Source organism: Abrus precatorius, unplaced genomic scaffold, assembly GCF_003935025.1.
Source record: "Abrus precatorius isolate BTA unplaced genomic scaffold, Abrus_2018 Scaffold5, whole genome shotgun sequence".
In the NCBI taxonomy this organism is placed as follows: Eukaryota; Viridiplantae; Streptophyta; class Magnoliopsida; order Fabales; family Fabaceae; genus Abrus; species Abrus precatorius.
Genome location: NW_020874395.1, coordinates 13589364 through 13605259, shown reverse-complemented (window position 1 = coordinate 13605259; position 15896 = coordinate 13589364). Strand labels below are relative to the sequence as shown.

The window sequence follows — 15896 nt, the reverse complement described above, 5'->3', positions numbered from 1 at the left end:
TAGAGTTAGAGATAATACTTCAAGAAAACAAGGGAGTTATCCATTGTAATTGAGCTATAGATTAAATTAATTCTAATAAGTTATCACATTTTGAAATAGTAAAAATACAATTAAAAATTTGTTAAAATTTTTAGCAAATGTATTATATTATTTGTTTGAAAATGTTTATTATTTTATTATTTGGTTTTAAAATATACTTATCTCAGATTCAGTCATATTTTATCCTCTCCGCGTAGCTCTTCATCATCAATGAAAGTATGAATTCCTTTGTCACAGAGAGCTTTGTAAATATTACCGGTAAAACCATAAAACCTCTGAAGCTGAGAAACACATCATAGGTGAATGCATAATAGCTGAACGAAGAGAAGGATGAAGGCCGATCCATGGTAATTGAGAAGAAAGGTTAGAGAGAGTTTGGAATATGGTAAGAGGGTTGGGTCGTCTGAAATTTCAAACAATAATGGAGGCCTTTACATCGTACCAAAGACCAAGAGGGAACTAACTTCCTATTTCTCATCTGTTTTTCTTTTCGGAAATTAATTCTTGAAAATACTGTTCAAATTTTTTTATTTAAAAAAAACACTCAAATTAATAATATTCTAGATTTTATACATCAACATTTGTAACGTGGAAAATTCTGTGTAAAAGAAAATGCAATCTGTAATATTGTCTATCCAAGTTATTCGCTTGGATAAATGGAACATCATGTCCTGTGTTTAGTCCTTATTTTATTTTCTTTACCTTAGGTGAGAGAGGAAAATGACAATAAGTTGCTAATTTTACTGGCACTGAGAACATATAATACATCCACAGTGTGATTATTTTAATTGTGATGTGTATGTTGAGAAGGGACGTTGTTATTAACAACTGTGAAGTAGGAACTGAACTTTCCAAGAATTTTCAGTGCCTTTTTCTGAAATTTGCTACAAGAAAATGGGAACAGCTTTAAAGCCAATAGAACCATTCCATGCATCCTTCTTTTCCAATTCTTATCCTCTGCCTGCCCCAATATCGCCCAGACTTCTGAAAATAATATTTATCATAATTGAAACATGAAAATATTTTTTAATTCATTGAATTTTCCATGCAATATTTAATATTTTAAATAAAAAATGAGTTTACCATCTTAAAATTTAATATTTTAAAACAATTTAGAAGTAAATATTAATAATTATTAATAAAAAATGTTTATATTCTATTAAAAAAATAAAGTTATACTTTTTTAATTAAAAATAAATTATAAAAAATTCAAAATTTAAATTAAATTAAATTTAAAAATAAATATTTGATATAGAAGATTACTTAAAGTCATAGAAAAGAAAATTAACTTTTATTTAAGAACTCTTAAAATTGTTTTTGTTCAAAAGTTAATATTAAAAATTATATACAAAAGTTGAACAATAGGTTAAATTTTAATTGTTGTTTTCATTCTAAGATTCGTTATAAAGTACCTATTTTTTAATTTTTAAAGAATATTTATAAAAAAATATACAAATAAAATAATTTATTTAACTAGGATAATTTTTGCCACATATAGGGTGTATATTACCCATGTCAAGAATTACATTAAATAAAAATATTCTTAAAAAAATTAAATTAAGTACTGTATGTACAGTAGAGATACACACAATTAAAAAAAAAAAAAAAAAGCCTTGTTCAAGTCTAAAACTTCTTGATAACATTGATTCAGAAAAACATATAAACAGCTTCAACTGCTCAATCTTCTTCCAAACCAAATCAGACAAAAGTGGCCAAAAAATAAAAATATCATCAAGTAAGAAACAGGGCAACTAAACATTAGTGCTGCCCATTATCTGCGTTTGATGCCAAAGACCATGAATTCTCACTCACATGATCATCCAATGATTGCATTGCTGGAGTAGGAAGAAATGAGAAAACACTGCGTGCCCAATTCTTCACATGTGACAAAAAACCTGTTTCTTGTTGCTGCTGCACAATTTTTGTCTCAGAAACTTGCGAGTCCACAAATCTATGCTTTTTCCGCAACTGATGGTGCTGTGATTCTGAGGTATCAAGATCATGATCTAATTTTCTCTTTCCACGAGGATCAATGAATTGAATATCCTCCATGTCATATTCCTGTTTGCATACATGAATTCCGCCTAGTATCTTACGTGAGATTCCACTATCGTCAAGAACACTTATCTCTGCATGGTTCCATTGGTTTAAAAGTTCATGTTCATAACTTATCATTTCGATGAGACAGTAATGAAAGAGATATATATGATCTTGTTTAATCTTATCAGTTCCAGGTAAAAAGACAGGTTTTCTGATGCCATTGATTATCTTGACAAATTGAAGCTTCTCATTTCTCACTGCGGGTCCAAGTACCACAAGACAGAAAACTAATCGAGGGATCCTGTTGCGAAACCAGAAAGATAATGATGTTCCCATGCTTTGGTGCTCAAACCATCTTGGAATCTCTGATCCTGGTAAACCAAAATTAGTTATAATGGTTGGGTAATAGTCATCTAGAAAAATAGTCTTTCTGGCCACATGCAGTTCCTGTTAGTCATAAACAATTCACAAGTTTGTCAGAGTGGAATGCAGAATATCAAACATCAAGTCTAATGGATGAAAGCAAGACAAAACCTGGTTCAGTAACTTGCTTCTGCACGAGGAAGTCATGGATGTGCATCCAGTTGCACTGAATATATTCAAGTTCGGTGGAATCCTTTCAATTTCCTGAAGAAGTTTGCAATTGTCAAGATTAAGCTTCTTTAAGAAGTAACATTCTTTGATGCACTCTGGAATGATTACGAAATCATTTCCTGGCAGGGATAATGACCTCACTTTAGGAAACCACGCGTTAACTACGAGAAAAAATTCATCTGTTAGTTTGCATCTTTCCATATTAAGTATTCGTACGTTTGAAGAGCTCTCCTTTTCTTCCTCCTCATCTTCTTTGTTATGCACTACGCACCCTCCGATTCCCTTAATTGAAATGTCAGACAGTTCTGGCATCGTGACAATGTCCCAACGGAGAAGGGGAGCAACAACATCGTAGGTCCGATTTGAATACAATATTAATCTTCGAAGCCCAGTAAGATTTATAAATGAACGTGGGAATCTTTTTATGAGAGACCCAAGCAACAGCAATTTTGTTATATTTTCCATCTTTACTGATATTTCGGGAAAGCTCTCAAGGCTACGACAACTTGTAAGATCGAGTGTTTGGAGTGAGGTTAAGTTGAGTGGGGGGAAACACCTAAGACTCTCGCATCCATTAGCACTCAAGAATTTAAGATTGTTTAGTAACCCGACGGAGTCGTGAATCCTACATATATTAAAACAATATTTAAACGACAATTTTTCTAAATTTTGGAGACCAGAAACATCAGGTATCTCCGTTAAATATTCACAATAGTCAAAATTCAAACTTGTCAAGGTCTTAAACTCCTGCAACAAAAACAAAGGGAAAAACAAGCAAATCAATAAACTAAAATTTAATTCATTATTTGAATATAACACGTCAAGAACCCAACTAATAAGTAAAAACACAAGTATAAGGAAATTAACTCAATGCACCTACCTTCTTCAATAATAAGCCACTCAACCCGAGTGATGAAATGCAACTCCTGTCCAAGTTGCATATAGCAAGTTTGTTGGGACAAAAATCAGATGGTAAATGCTCTGAAGGATATTCCTGCCATTCCAATACTCTTAAACTATTTGGAAGATGATTGGGGCATTGAGAAAAACAACCATTCTTTACTATAAGAGTTCTCAGACTTTTCATCTTCTTCAAGGCATCTCCATCCCATTTTACTTCTTCTTTGGAAAAAGTAAATTCTAGAAATATGATTTCAGTTTTATTGGATCCCTGCCAACATCGTAGATAAATTAAATTAATAAAATACAAATAGACCAAAATTTACGTAAATAGTAAGTACGTAATATAATAAGTGTAAGTAAATTGTGATAACGGAAGTAATATTCACCCTTCGAAAATTAAAATTCTAAACTTATTTTTACCAAGCCAATCGAGAGAAAGAGAGTCTTCAAGCTAAACAATCAAGAAATATGTAATATTTTAAAACAACAATTTTCTATTTGCTCATCCATGGGATGTTCCTCTAGTATGCGTTATACATGCAAGATTAAGTAGAGAAATTTACTAGTTATAAAGAGAATTAAAAACAACTATGGGGGTGAGAAAACAGTAGTTGAAAGAAATAAATCAAAGTTTAAGATGAAAAAGCAAACCATGTGTATTTGTCTTGCTCACCTCATCTTGCTCTAAAACTGGAACCACATCTTTATGGAACCATAGTCTACTACGTTTTCCAGGCTCTTTTGACGATTCACGTCGAACAATTTCCTTACCCATGTCCTCTATCAAGTCATGCAATGTCACTTTGCCACCGTTATATTTACTCACTTTTATGAGAGATCTGTCAGTCAAAACTTGAATATGATGTTCCACACAGTAACCATGATGAGCATGGAGTATATTTTTGACCTCTACCAAGTCATATCCTTTGAAGCAACAAGCAATGTCGAGAAAAACATTCTTTTCTTCTTCCTCCAACGCATCGAAGCTTATTTTGAGTGTCTCTAGGATTTTATTACTAGGAATTCTCTCATATTGACTTATAGCAGAATCCCATGCTTCTATACTTTTTCCACACAAATTAGAACCTATTACTTCCAAAGCCAACGGAAGACCCGAAGCATAAGTTACTACACGATTCAAGACATCAGCATAACTTGTATCAACATTTTCCGATTTAAAAGCTTTATAACTAAGTAATCGAAGAGCATCTTCGTCACTCAACGTATTTACCTCATATGTTGTTTTAACATCATGACTTGCTAACAACTGTTGGTCCCGAGTTGTGATGATAACTCTGCTGCCAGGACCAAACCATTCAGGTTTTCCCACAATTGCTTGTAATTGATCTTGCTCGTCAACATCATCCAAAATCAACAGAACCTTCTTTCGCCCTAGCCTTTGCCGTATCATTGACTTTCCTTCTTGGACACTTGTTAACTCAATTTTCTTCTCCCCTCCAACTGTTCTGTTAAGGAGGATGCTTTGGAGATGCTGTAACCCATGTTTCTTTGAAGTTTCTCTCACGTTTTCAAGAAAACATGAACCATCAAAACTTTCAGCAATTGAATTATAAACAGCTAGAGCAAGTGTCGTTTTACCAACTCCGCCAATTCCATGGATCCCTACAACGTGGACTCCATCCTCAGATCCCACATCAAGCAGTGAATTCACTTTTTCCATAGGAGCCTGCAGTCCCACTGGGTAATTAGCAATAGATAAAGGATCACGATTAATCGTTCTAGATACCTCTTCAACGATCTTCCCAATAAACTCGTGTTCATATCCATCCCTACACAGGGAGAAAAGTTTGTGAAATAATTTATAGTTTGTTACTACAGTTCAAACAGTGAAAATTACCCAAATGAAAACTACATAAACAAACTACTAGAAGGTACCCGTGTTTGTAGTGACGTCCGGACAAGTTAGCTGTTTGATAAAGAGCCATCTTCCATTTCTGCAACCTCTCCATGTTACCCTTCAACTTTTCCTTGTTTTTCTTGAATCTTGCTTCATGCTTTGCCAATGCTTCACCATAAGTGCCAATCTTATGTCGCACGTGAGAAGGGTCAACGTTATAGAAAACCGGCAAAACCAATCGACCCTTTGCCTTAATGCAATCTGTGATGGTGACAAGTTCGTCTAAGCAAAAAGAAGAAGAAGCATAGTTGGCAGAGAGGACAGGAATGGCAATCCTGGACTCTTTAATGGCCTCCACAAGCGATGGTCTAATTTCGTCCCCTCCGAGAAGCTCTTCATAATCAATGAATGTACGAATTCCTTTGTCACACAAAGCTTTGTAGAGATTACCAGCAAAACCATAACGAGTATCACAGCCTCTGAAGCTGAGAAACACGTCGTAGGTGAATGCATAGCTGAAGGAAGAGGAGGATGAACAGAGGGGCAGTGGTTGATCCATACCGAGAAAATCTTAGTTTGGGTGTGGATCGATGCAATTTTTGGGTCTTCAAAATCAAATGTCAAATGCATAGAGTTGAAGACTATCAAACTGGGTCTAGCAGAGCGCAATTCCACGAAGATTCGTATATATACGCGTTTTGGAACCAATGGCAATTCTATATTTTATATCTTCTTGTAACATACCTTTGAAGAAATTGCCTTTTTTAATTCCCAAGTACATTCTATATATTTTGTGACTTTTGAATCTTCTCTGTGTTCATTTTCTTTTATATTATTTTTTTTGTCCAACTCATTGGAGTGGTTCCTTCCTATGAAATATTAAAGGTTTTAATAAGATTGTGTGTTCAGTGAGAATGTTCTATTTGGTGCATGTTTGAATTTTTCTTTTTCCTTATAGACTGACTCTTCATCAAATGATATTGTATTCAGTGGCCAAGTAACAATCCAATTTACAAACATTATGTTAGTATTACCCGAAAAACACATATACTTAGTTTGTAAGCAATCAGATCTAAGAAATTAAAATAACTAATTCCCTGTTGATCGTGTTACTGGGTGGAATAGGGATTTGGGGTTGGCTCACCGATTAAGTTACAAACACTACTTAACTTGATAAATTAATTTAGAAATCAATACATGAAATACTAAGTTTTTTTTTTTAAAATAAGTGAAGTTATCAAAACAACATAGGCTTGACAATAAAGATTCTAATAAAATGAAATGATGTTTCCATCCCATTAGCTTGCAACACCACTATATTATATGAAAATAATAAATAAATAAACAAGAGAGTAAATTATACATGAATAATTCATAATTATAGAACTTATAACACATTGTTTTAAAAAAAAATATATTATAATTTTCATAATTAAAAGTTCACAAATTTATACTATTATACGAAAATATCATTTAATCTTAAATACTATAATAAAATACGCATATAAAAAATTAAATAATAATAATTTTTTAGAGTATCATAAAAACAAATGTTAATATAATAATATAAAAGTCGTTCGTGAGAAAATTGAAGTCCATAACAGCCCCATTTGTTCATAGTCTTCTCCTTCTAATGGTGATCTCTTCTAGGAGTAGCTCTATCTAATGGGTAAATTTCTTATGTATACTATGTTGTAATTAATTTCAACGGATACTCTACTCTGTTGATAGCCCCTCTATACATTGACTATTCCATCTCACGGCTAACATTCTCTTCTCAAAGTATAATTAAGTACACTTTATCATTATTTCTTTATGCTAATGGTTACAAAGTTTTAACATAACTTTTCTTAAAAATATTTGCATTGCAAAAGGTCATTTTCACTTATTTTCAACAATAAAAATATCAATGCATTTGTTTTATAATTAAATAATATAAAATAAAAATTAAAATAATTACTTTTTTCACACTTTACAAATAGATTTATATAATTAAACAAAATATATATTATAATAAATTTTCATATGATCAAGGAATAACTTTAAAACTTATTTCTCTAAGTAAATAATTTGTAAAAAATAACATATAATAAATAATAACAATGATAATTATAAAAATATGTCATTGTGATAATTCACTCACAACAATAAAAAATCACTAAATTGGTTTCCATAATTATATTCTGAAACTACAAGATTTAGTGACAAATAAATTTGGATATCTATGCTCAAAATTTTAAAATATACCATTCCTAAAACTAAAACATATTAATAACTAATTTTTATTATATCTTTAAGTAATGAGCATATTTTAAGAATTTAAAAATTATCCTAAGAACATTATCCTCAACTTTAAAAATTCACCATAGACTATGTATGTAAAAGGAAAAAATAAATAGGCCATAAACGGGCTTTTCAAAATCCAAAAAGAATAAATAGAAGTAAGAAACGTACGTGAATGAGGAGGAACCATAAAGAGAGAGAACTCCAATAAAAAGTGGTTTTGTTGCAGCTGCCGCTGGATTGAATAAGAAACAAGACAATTTACCTTTGACAGTGCCACTCATCTGCGTTGACACCAAAGACCTTCAATCCTCATTCATCTTATCATCTAATGGCAGCATCTCTGCAGCAGGAAAAATAAAACACCAAATGCCCACTTCTTCACATTTGACAAAATACTCGTAGGTTGTTCCTCCCGCACAATTTGTGTCTCAGAAACTTCCAAGTCCATGAACCTATTCTTTTTCAACAACTGATGGTTTTGTGATTCTAAGCAATCAAGATCATCATCGAATTTTCTCTTTCTCTGAGAGTCGGTGAAATAAAAATCCTCCATGATACATTCCTGTTTGCATACATGAATTCCTCCTTCTATAAGGACTGCAGTTAGGACATTTAACCTCTGCATGTTTCCATTCATTTTCTGGAAGTGTTTCATTATGATATCCAGGTGCCCCTTTCTCAGATGAAAAAGATATGTATGATCTGTTTCAATCATAATACTTGCAAGATTTTCTTTAATGCCATTGATGATCAGGTAGAAATTATACGGCTCATTTTCTAACGAGGGATCGAGCACCACAAGACATAGAACTAATTCAGGGAGCTTGTTACAAAACCGGAAAGATATTGATGTTCCCATGCTTTGATGCTCAAACCATTCTGGAATCTCTGATCCTGGCAAAAAAAACTCCGTGTTTCCAGCCTCATGCAGTAATATTTTGATCAAATACATATATTTGATCAAAATTTCATCCTCCTCTTCTTCTGTCCATCTCCCCTCCTTCAAACCCACTTTCGCTTAAAATAAATATATTTGGTCAAAATAATATAACTTCATTCATATTCGGTGTTTCTGTGTTGGGTTTTTGAATATTGGGAAGTAAATAAATAAAAGCAGAACGCATAATATAAATTAAAATAAATTCGTTTAACATATTAAAACATCAGCTGTATTAAATTAATTTTAATGAATTAAGCTTCTGATAGATGGGTTTCTTAATCTCTTGAACTTTGACAGTTAATTAATTAAGATGCACTGTATATCAATGATAATTAATTAATAACGACAGAAGACTACTTTTCCCTTTAAAAAAATTTGGTACGCAGAAGAGTGCGATAAAATACAGAACAATGAACATATTCAGAGAAACATACAAACAGCGTCAATGCTCAAACTAAATGTCTAAAACCCAACTTTGCCCGAAAAACATATATCAATAAGCAATAGGATGACTAAATTTTAAGTGATGGCACATCACAAGAGAAGTTATATTTGGCAGTCTTGTGTTCCCCTCCATTGATGCCAAAAACCTTGAATCTTCATTTATATCACCATTCAATGTCAGCATTGCTGAAGAAGGAAGAAATGAGAAATATGAAGAAATTATGTGCTCAGTTCCACAAGTTGTCTCTCAAACTTGTGATTCTGAGATATCAAGATTATCATCTAATTTTCTCTTTCTATGAGGATCAGTGAATTGAACACCCTCCATGACACATTCCTGTTTGCATACATGAATTCCGCATTTTATATTAACTGAAACTCCGCTTTGGTCCAGAAGACTTATTTCTGCGTGATTCCATTCGTTGTCTAAAAGATTAAAACACATCCATGGCATATGAAAGAGATATGTATGAACTTGGTTACTAAATGAAATTTGAGGAAAGTATAAAGGTTGTCTAATGCCATTGACGATCAGAGCAAATTCAGGCCTCCTATTTCTCCCTGGGTCAAGTTCCACAAGACAGAAAACTAATTGAGGGATCTTGTTACGAAACCAGAAAGATATTGATGTTCCCATGCTTTGGTGCTCAAACCATTCTGGAATCTCTGATCCTGGCAAAAAAAAATCCGTGTTTCCAGCCTCATGCAGTTCCTGTTAGCCATAAATATTTTCTAAGCTTAGCAGCATTTTAGTGTAGAATACATATATAATAATATATATCAAACAGCATGCTAAATGCATAAAAACAGGACAAAACCTGCTTCAGTAACATTCTTCTACACCGGTGAGTCATGGATGTGCATCCAACTGCGCTGAACAAACACAAGTTTGGTGGAATCCCTCTAATTTCTCGAAGTTCTTCACATTTGTCAAGTATAAGATCCTCTAAATAACGACATTCTTTGATGCACTCAGGAATGATTCTGAAATGATTTTCTCGCAAGATTAATTCCTTCACATTAGCAAACCAGGTGGAAACTACTAGAAAAAATTCATCTTTTAGTTCACATTTTTCGAGATGAACACTTTGTACGTTTGAAAAGCTCGTGTTTTCTTCTTCCTCATCTTCTTTAGGCAATAGACACAGTTTTGTTCCTGCAATTGAAATATCTGTCAGTTCTGGCATCGTGACAATGTTCCAATTAAGAATGCAAGTATCGTTGCTTGTCCATTCACTTGTATGCATTTGTAATCTTCGAAGCCCAGTAAGATTTGGAAATGAACGTGGGAATCTTTTTATTGGAGTTCCATACAATATCAATTCTTTCATATTTTCCATGTTTCCTAATACTTCTGGAAAACTCTTGAGGCTAGTACACCATGAAAGATTGAGTGTTACAAGTGAGTTCAGCATGATTGGTGGAAAACTCCTTAGATGAGAGCATGCAAGAGCACTCAAGGATTTAAGATTATTCAGTAACTCAACCGAATTGTGAATTGTTGATAAATTCAGACACCAGGCAAACGACAATTTTTCTAAATTTTGGAGACTTGATACATCAGGTATCTGTTTTAAATAATTACACTTGTCAAAATTCAAACTTGTCAAAGTCATAAACTCCTGCAACAAAATCAAAGGAAACAAGAAGCAAATCAATAAACTAAAGGTTAATTCATTAAAAGAATATAAGACAATAAGAACCGAATGCATAGTTTAAAATTGCACTTATTAAGGTATAAGGAAATTAACTCAACGCACTTGCCTTTTTCAATAATAAGCCAGCCAAACCTAGTGATGAAAAGCAACTATTGGGTAACTTGCATATAGCAAGTTTCTCTGGCTGAAAATCAGATGGTAAATCCTCTGAAGGATATTTATGCCATTCCAATACCCTTAAACTATTTGGAAGATGATTGGGGCCTTGAGAAAAACAACCATTCTTGATAATAAGAGTTTTTAGACTTTGCATCTTCTTGAAGGCATCTCCATCCCATTTTACTTCTTCATTTCCAGAAAAGGGAAATTCTAGAAATATGATTTCAATTTTATTGGAACCCTTAAAACATTAAAAAAAACAAAAGTCAACTGCAATCATAACATAGCATTTCAAGAGAGTACCAGAAACTCACTTTGCAAGTACACTTTCTTTAACACACTTAGTTATTGATTCAATTTTCTGAAAATACTATTAAAACAATATTTTATTATTAAGTGCATGAGTTATTTTATGATTGTTTTGCTTAAAATAATAACGTTTTAATCTTATTATTTTATTTACAACCAATCAACTTTCATAATTCGATTACTATTTAGCTAAATTTTAAATACATATTATTGATTATTTTTCATGAAAATATTTAAGTTTAATTTATTTTCTTAAATTTATATAAATAACTAAAATTAGTTAGCATAATGAATTATTTTTCCACCCTTTGTTTACATTATTATTTCTAAGATATAGTCAAAGAAAACATAATATAAGATAGACAACGAGTTAAAATTTATACTTTGAAATTGAAAGCTTATCCTTATTTACACGTGTTAAACTATATTTATCTTGATTTGGAATCAAAATTCTCAAAAAACAGTGATGATGATGATCCTAGTTAATTTCTTAGGCAAAACAATGTTCTCTATGGTCACTGTTTCTATTACTACTAGGCATCTTTTTATTAGCAAATTCTTAATGCTTAACTTGATTACTATATACGTTATTAGTAAATTATTTTATTCGCTGATTGGAAGAGCTATAAATATCATACTTTTAGAAATTGAAATTGAACATTTATTTTTTTCATGAATAAATAGTTTATCTCATATGTGTATGTAATCGAAAAATAAAAACAATTATGTGTGAGCAAATAATAGTCTAAGGGAATAAATTAAGGTTCAAGATAAAAACCAAACAATCTACATATGAGTTGCTCACCTTACTGTGCTTTAATATATGAACAATATCTTCATGAAACCATACTCTACTGCGTTTTTCGGGCTTTATCGGTGATTCTTGACGAACAATTTCCCTACCCATATCTTCTATTAAGTCATGTAGATGTAGTGTCATGTCATCATACCCAAATTTATTACTAATCTTAATGAGAGATTTATCAACCAAAACTTGAATATGATGAGTCAGGTTATAACCGTAATGAGCTTGAAGGATATCTTTTACCCCTGCCAAGTCATATCCCTTGAAGCAACAAGCAATATCAAGAAAAACTCTCTTTTCTTCTTCCTCCAAGGGATCAAAGCTTATTTTAAGTATCTCTAGGATTTTGTGATTAGGAATTCTTTCATATTGATTTATAGCAGAATCCCATGCTTCTATACTTTTTCCACACAAATTAGAACCTATTACTTCCAAAGCCAATGGAAGTCCAGAAGCATAAGTTACTACACGATTCAAGATATCCACATACCTTGTATCGACATTTTCTGATTTAAATGCTTTCCAACTAAGCAATCGAAGAGCATCTTCCTCACTCAACGTATTCATCGCATATGTTGTTTTAACATCATGACTTGCTAACAACTGTTGGTCCCTAGTTGTGATGATAACTCTGCTGCCAGGACCAAACCATTCAGGTCTTCCCACAATTGCTTGTAATTGTTCTTCCTTGTCAACATCATCCAAAATCAATAGAACCTTATTTCGCCGCATCCTCCGTTGTATCATTGACATTCCTTGTTTGATACTTGTTAACTTGATTTTCTTCAATCCAGCTGTTTCACAAAGAAGGATGCTTTGAAGATGTTGTAATCCATGTTTGTCTGAATTTTCTCTCACGTTTTCAAGAAAACATAAACCATCAAAACTGTCAGCAATTGAATTATAAACAGCTAGAGCAAGTGTCGTTTTACCAACTCCGCCAATTCCATGGATCCCTACAACGTGGACTCGATCATCAGACCCCACATCAAGCAGCGAATTCATTTTTTTCACAAGGGCCTTCAGTCCCACTGGGTAATCAGCAATAGGCAAAGGAACACGATTAATCGTTCTGGATACCTGTTCGACGATCTTCCCAATAAACTCGTGTTCATATTCATCCCTACACAGCAAGAAAAGTTTGTGTCATGTCCATGTTCATTTATACTTCCTTAATTACTACAGTTCAAATTGTGAAAATTACCCAAATGAAAACTACATAAACAAAATATTAGAAGGTACCCGGGTTTGTAGTGACATCCGGACAAATTAGCCGTTTGATTAAGAGCCATCTTCCATTTCTTCAACTTCTCCATGTTACCCTTTAACTTTTCCTTGTTTTTCTTGAATTCATGCTTAGCCAATGCTTCACCATAAGTTCCAATCTGCTTTCGCACGTGAGAAGGGTCAACTTTATAGAAAACCGGCAAAACCAATCGACCCTTTGCCTTAATGCAATCAGTGATGGTGACAAGTTCGTCTAAGCAAAAAGAAGAAGAAGCATAGTTGGCAGAGAAGACAGGGATGGCAATCCTGGACTCTTTAATGGCCTCCACAAGCGATGGTCTAATTTCGTCCCCTCCGCGAAGCTCCTCGTCATCAATGAAGGTATGAATTCCTTTGGCACACAAAGCTTTGTAGAGATTACCAGTAAAACCGTAACGAGTATCAGGACCTCTGAAGCTGAGAAACACGTCGTAGGTGAATGCATAGCTGAAAGAAGAGGAGGGTGAACCGAGGGACAGTGGTTGATTCATACCTAGAAAATCTTAGTTTGAGTGTGGATGCAATTTTTGGGTCTTTAATTAAAATCAAAGGTATAGAGTTGAAGACTATCAAACTGGGTCTAGCAGAGCGCAACAATTTCCACGAAGATTAGTACATATACTCGTTTTGGAACCAATGCCCAAGCAACAATCCAATTGTCAAACATTCAGTATAGTATAAACCGAAAAACACAAATAGTTTATAACCAAATAGATCTAAGAAATTAAAATAACCAAATCACTGTTGATCATGTCATTTATCATCCACCTGCAGCTTTTTTCGGTCAAAATTTGTACAATTAAATAACAGATTTTGAAAAAAATGAAGTAATATGTTGCGTTACCAGGTGAAATAGGGATTCGTAGTCGGCCCACGGATTAATAGGCAATAAACACATGAAATAAACAGTGAAATAATAAACTTTTTTAAACAGGTAATATGATAAATTTGTCAAACCTGTATAGAAATCAACACATGAAATAAAATAATTTTTTAAATAAGTAATATGACAAATTTATCAAAATTGATAAGAGTAAAAAATATAATAAAATAATAATAATAATGTTATTGAAACAATTAAGACTTCCAACACCATTGTCTTATTACATAAAAATAATAAATAAATAAATAAATAAGAGAATGAGTTACACATGAATAATTCATAATTATAGAATTTATAACACATTATTTTAAAAAAAATTATTCTATCTGCTCTTTCAAAAGTATAATCATGATCAAAATTTCATAAATTTACATCATTAAATAAAAATATTATTTCAATCTCAAATAATATAATAAAATAGACATATACAAAATTTAAATAATAATAATTTTTTAAAACATCATAAAATTCAGTATTGGCACTGAGAACATTAGTCTACTAAGAACGTAATTTAGGAGTAAAAGAGTGATATTAAATGAAATATTTAGACCTTACTTAACTGATGTGATGGTAATTAAACGATTTAATAAGACATGAACTTGGGAGAAGACCTCGTTATTGACAACTGTAAAGTAGGATCTGCAATTTAGACAATTTTCACATGCCTTTTTCTGACATATGCTACAAGGAAATGGGAACAGCTTTAAATACAAAGCAATAGAACCGCCCCATCTAGCCTTCTTTCCCATTTCTTAAAAAAATTAAATTAAGTACTATATATACAGTAGAGATACTCAAAATTTAAAAAATAAATAAATAAATAAAGAAGACAGAGAACCTTGTTTAAGTCTAAATCTTCTTGATAACATTGATTTTGATTCAGAGAAACATGTAAACAGCTTTAACTGCTCAATCTTCTTCGAAACCAAATCATACAAAATTGACCAAAAAAATAAAAATATCATTAAGTAAGAAACAGTGCACGAAACATTAGTGCTGCCTATTATCATTAAATAAGAAACGGAGGAAGTTGATCAAGTGACAAGCAGTTTTACCGATTCCACCAGGTCTATGTATCCTTACCATGTGGGCACCTTCGTCAGATTGAACATCCAAAAGGTTCTTTACCTCTAGTATTCGTGACTCTAGTCCAACTGGGTAATTTGTAACATGTAAGAGAGTACGATTAATCTTGCTGCAGACCAATTCAACAATCCTCCCAATAAACTCATACTCATATCCATCCTTGTTCAATTAGAGATCAAGTACATGTGAAGTCACACTAAAAGCCTCAGTTCCATATGCTTGTTTTGTTCAAGCAAACGAGCTTTTCCTTTCTCTCGATATTCTTATCATTTAATCATAATAGTAATAGTAAGAAAGTTAAAAGATTGATGAGAAGGGGTACCCATGTTTGAAGTGATAACCAGACAAGTTAGCTACTTGATGCAGAGCCATCTTCCATTTCTCCAACTTCTCCTTGTTAGGCTTCAACTTTTTTCCATGATTTGCCAATGCTTTTCCATAATTGCCTCTTTGATGTCTCACATCACAAGGATTCACGTTATAAAAAACTGGCAAAACCAACATATCTTTCCCATTCATGATGGTGGCAAGTTCATCTAAGCAAAAAGAAGAAGAAGCATAGTCAATAGAGAAAATGGGGATTGCAATCCGAGACCCTTCAATGGCCTTCACAAGTGACGGTGTTA

The 15896-nt window shown here is 32.6% G+C and overlaps 1 pseudogene; it reads right to left on the bottom strand.

The window, feature by feature from the left end:
* Positions 1-1797: 1797 nt before the first annotated feature.
* Positions 1798-13795, bottom strand: LOC113866726 (annotated as a pseudogene).
* Positions 13796-15896: the final 2101 nt, after the last annotated feature.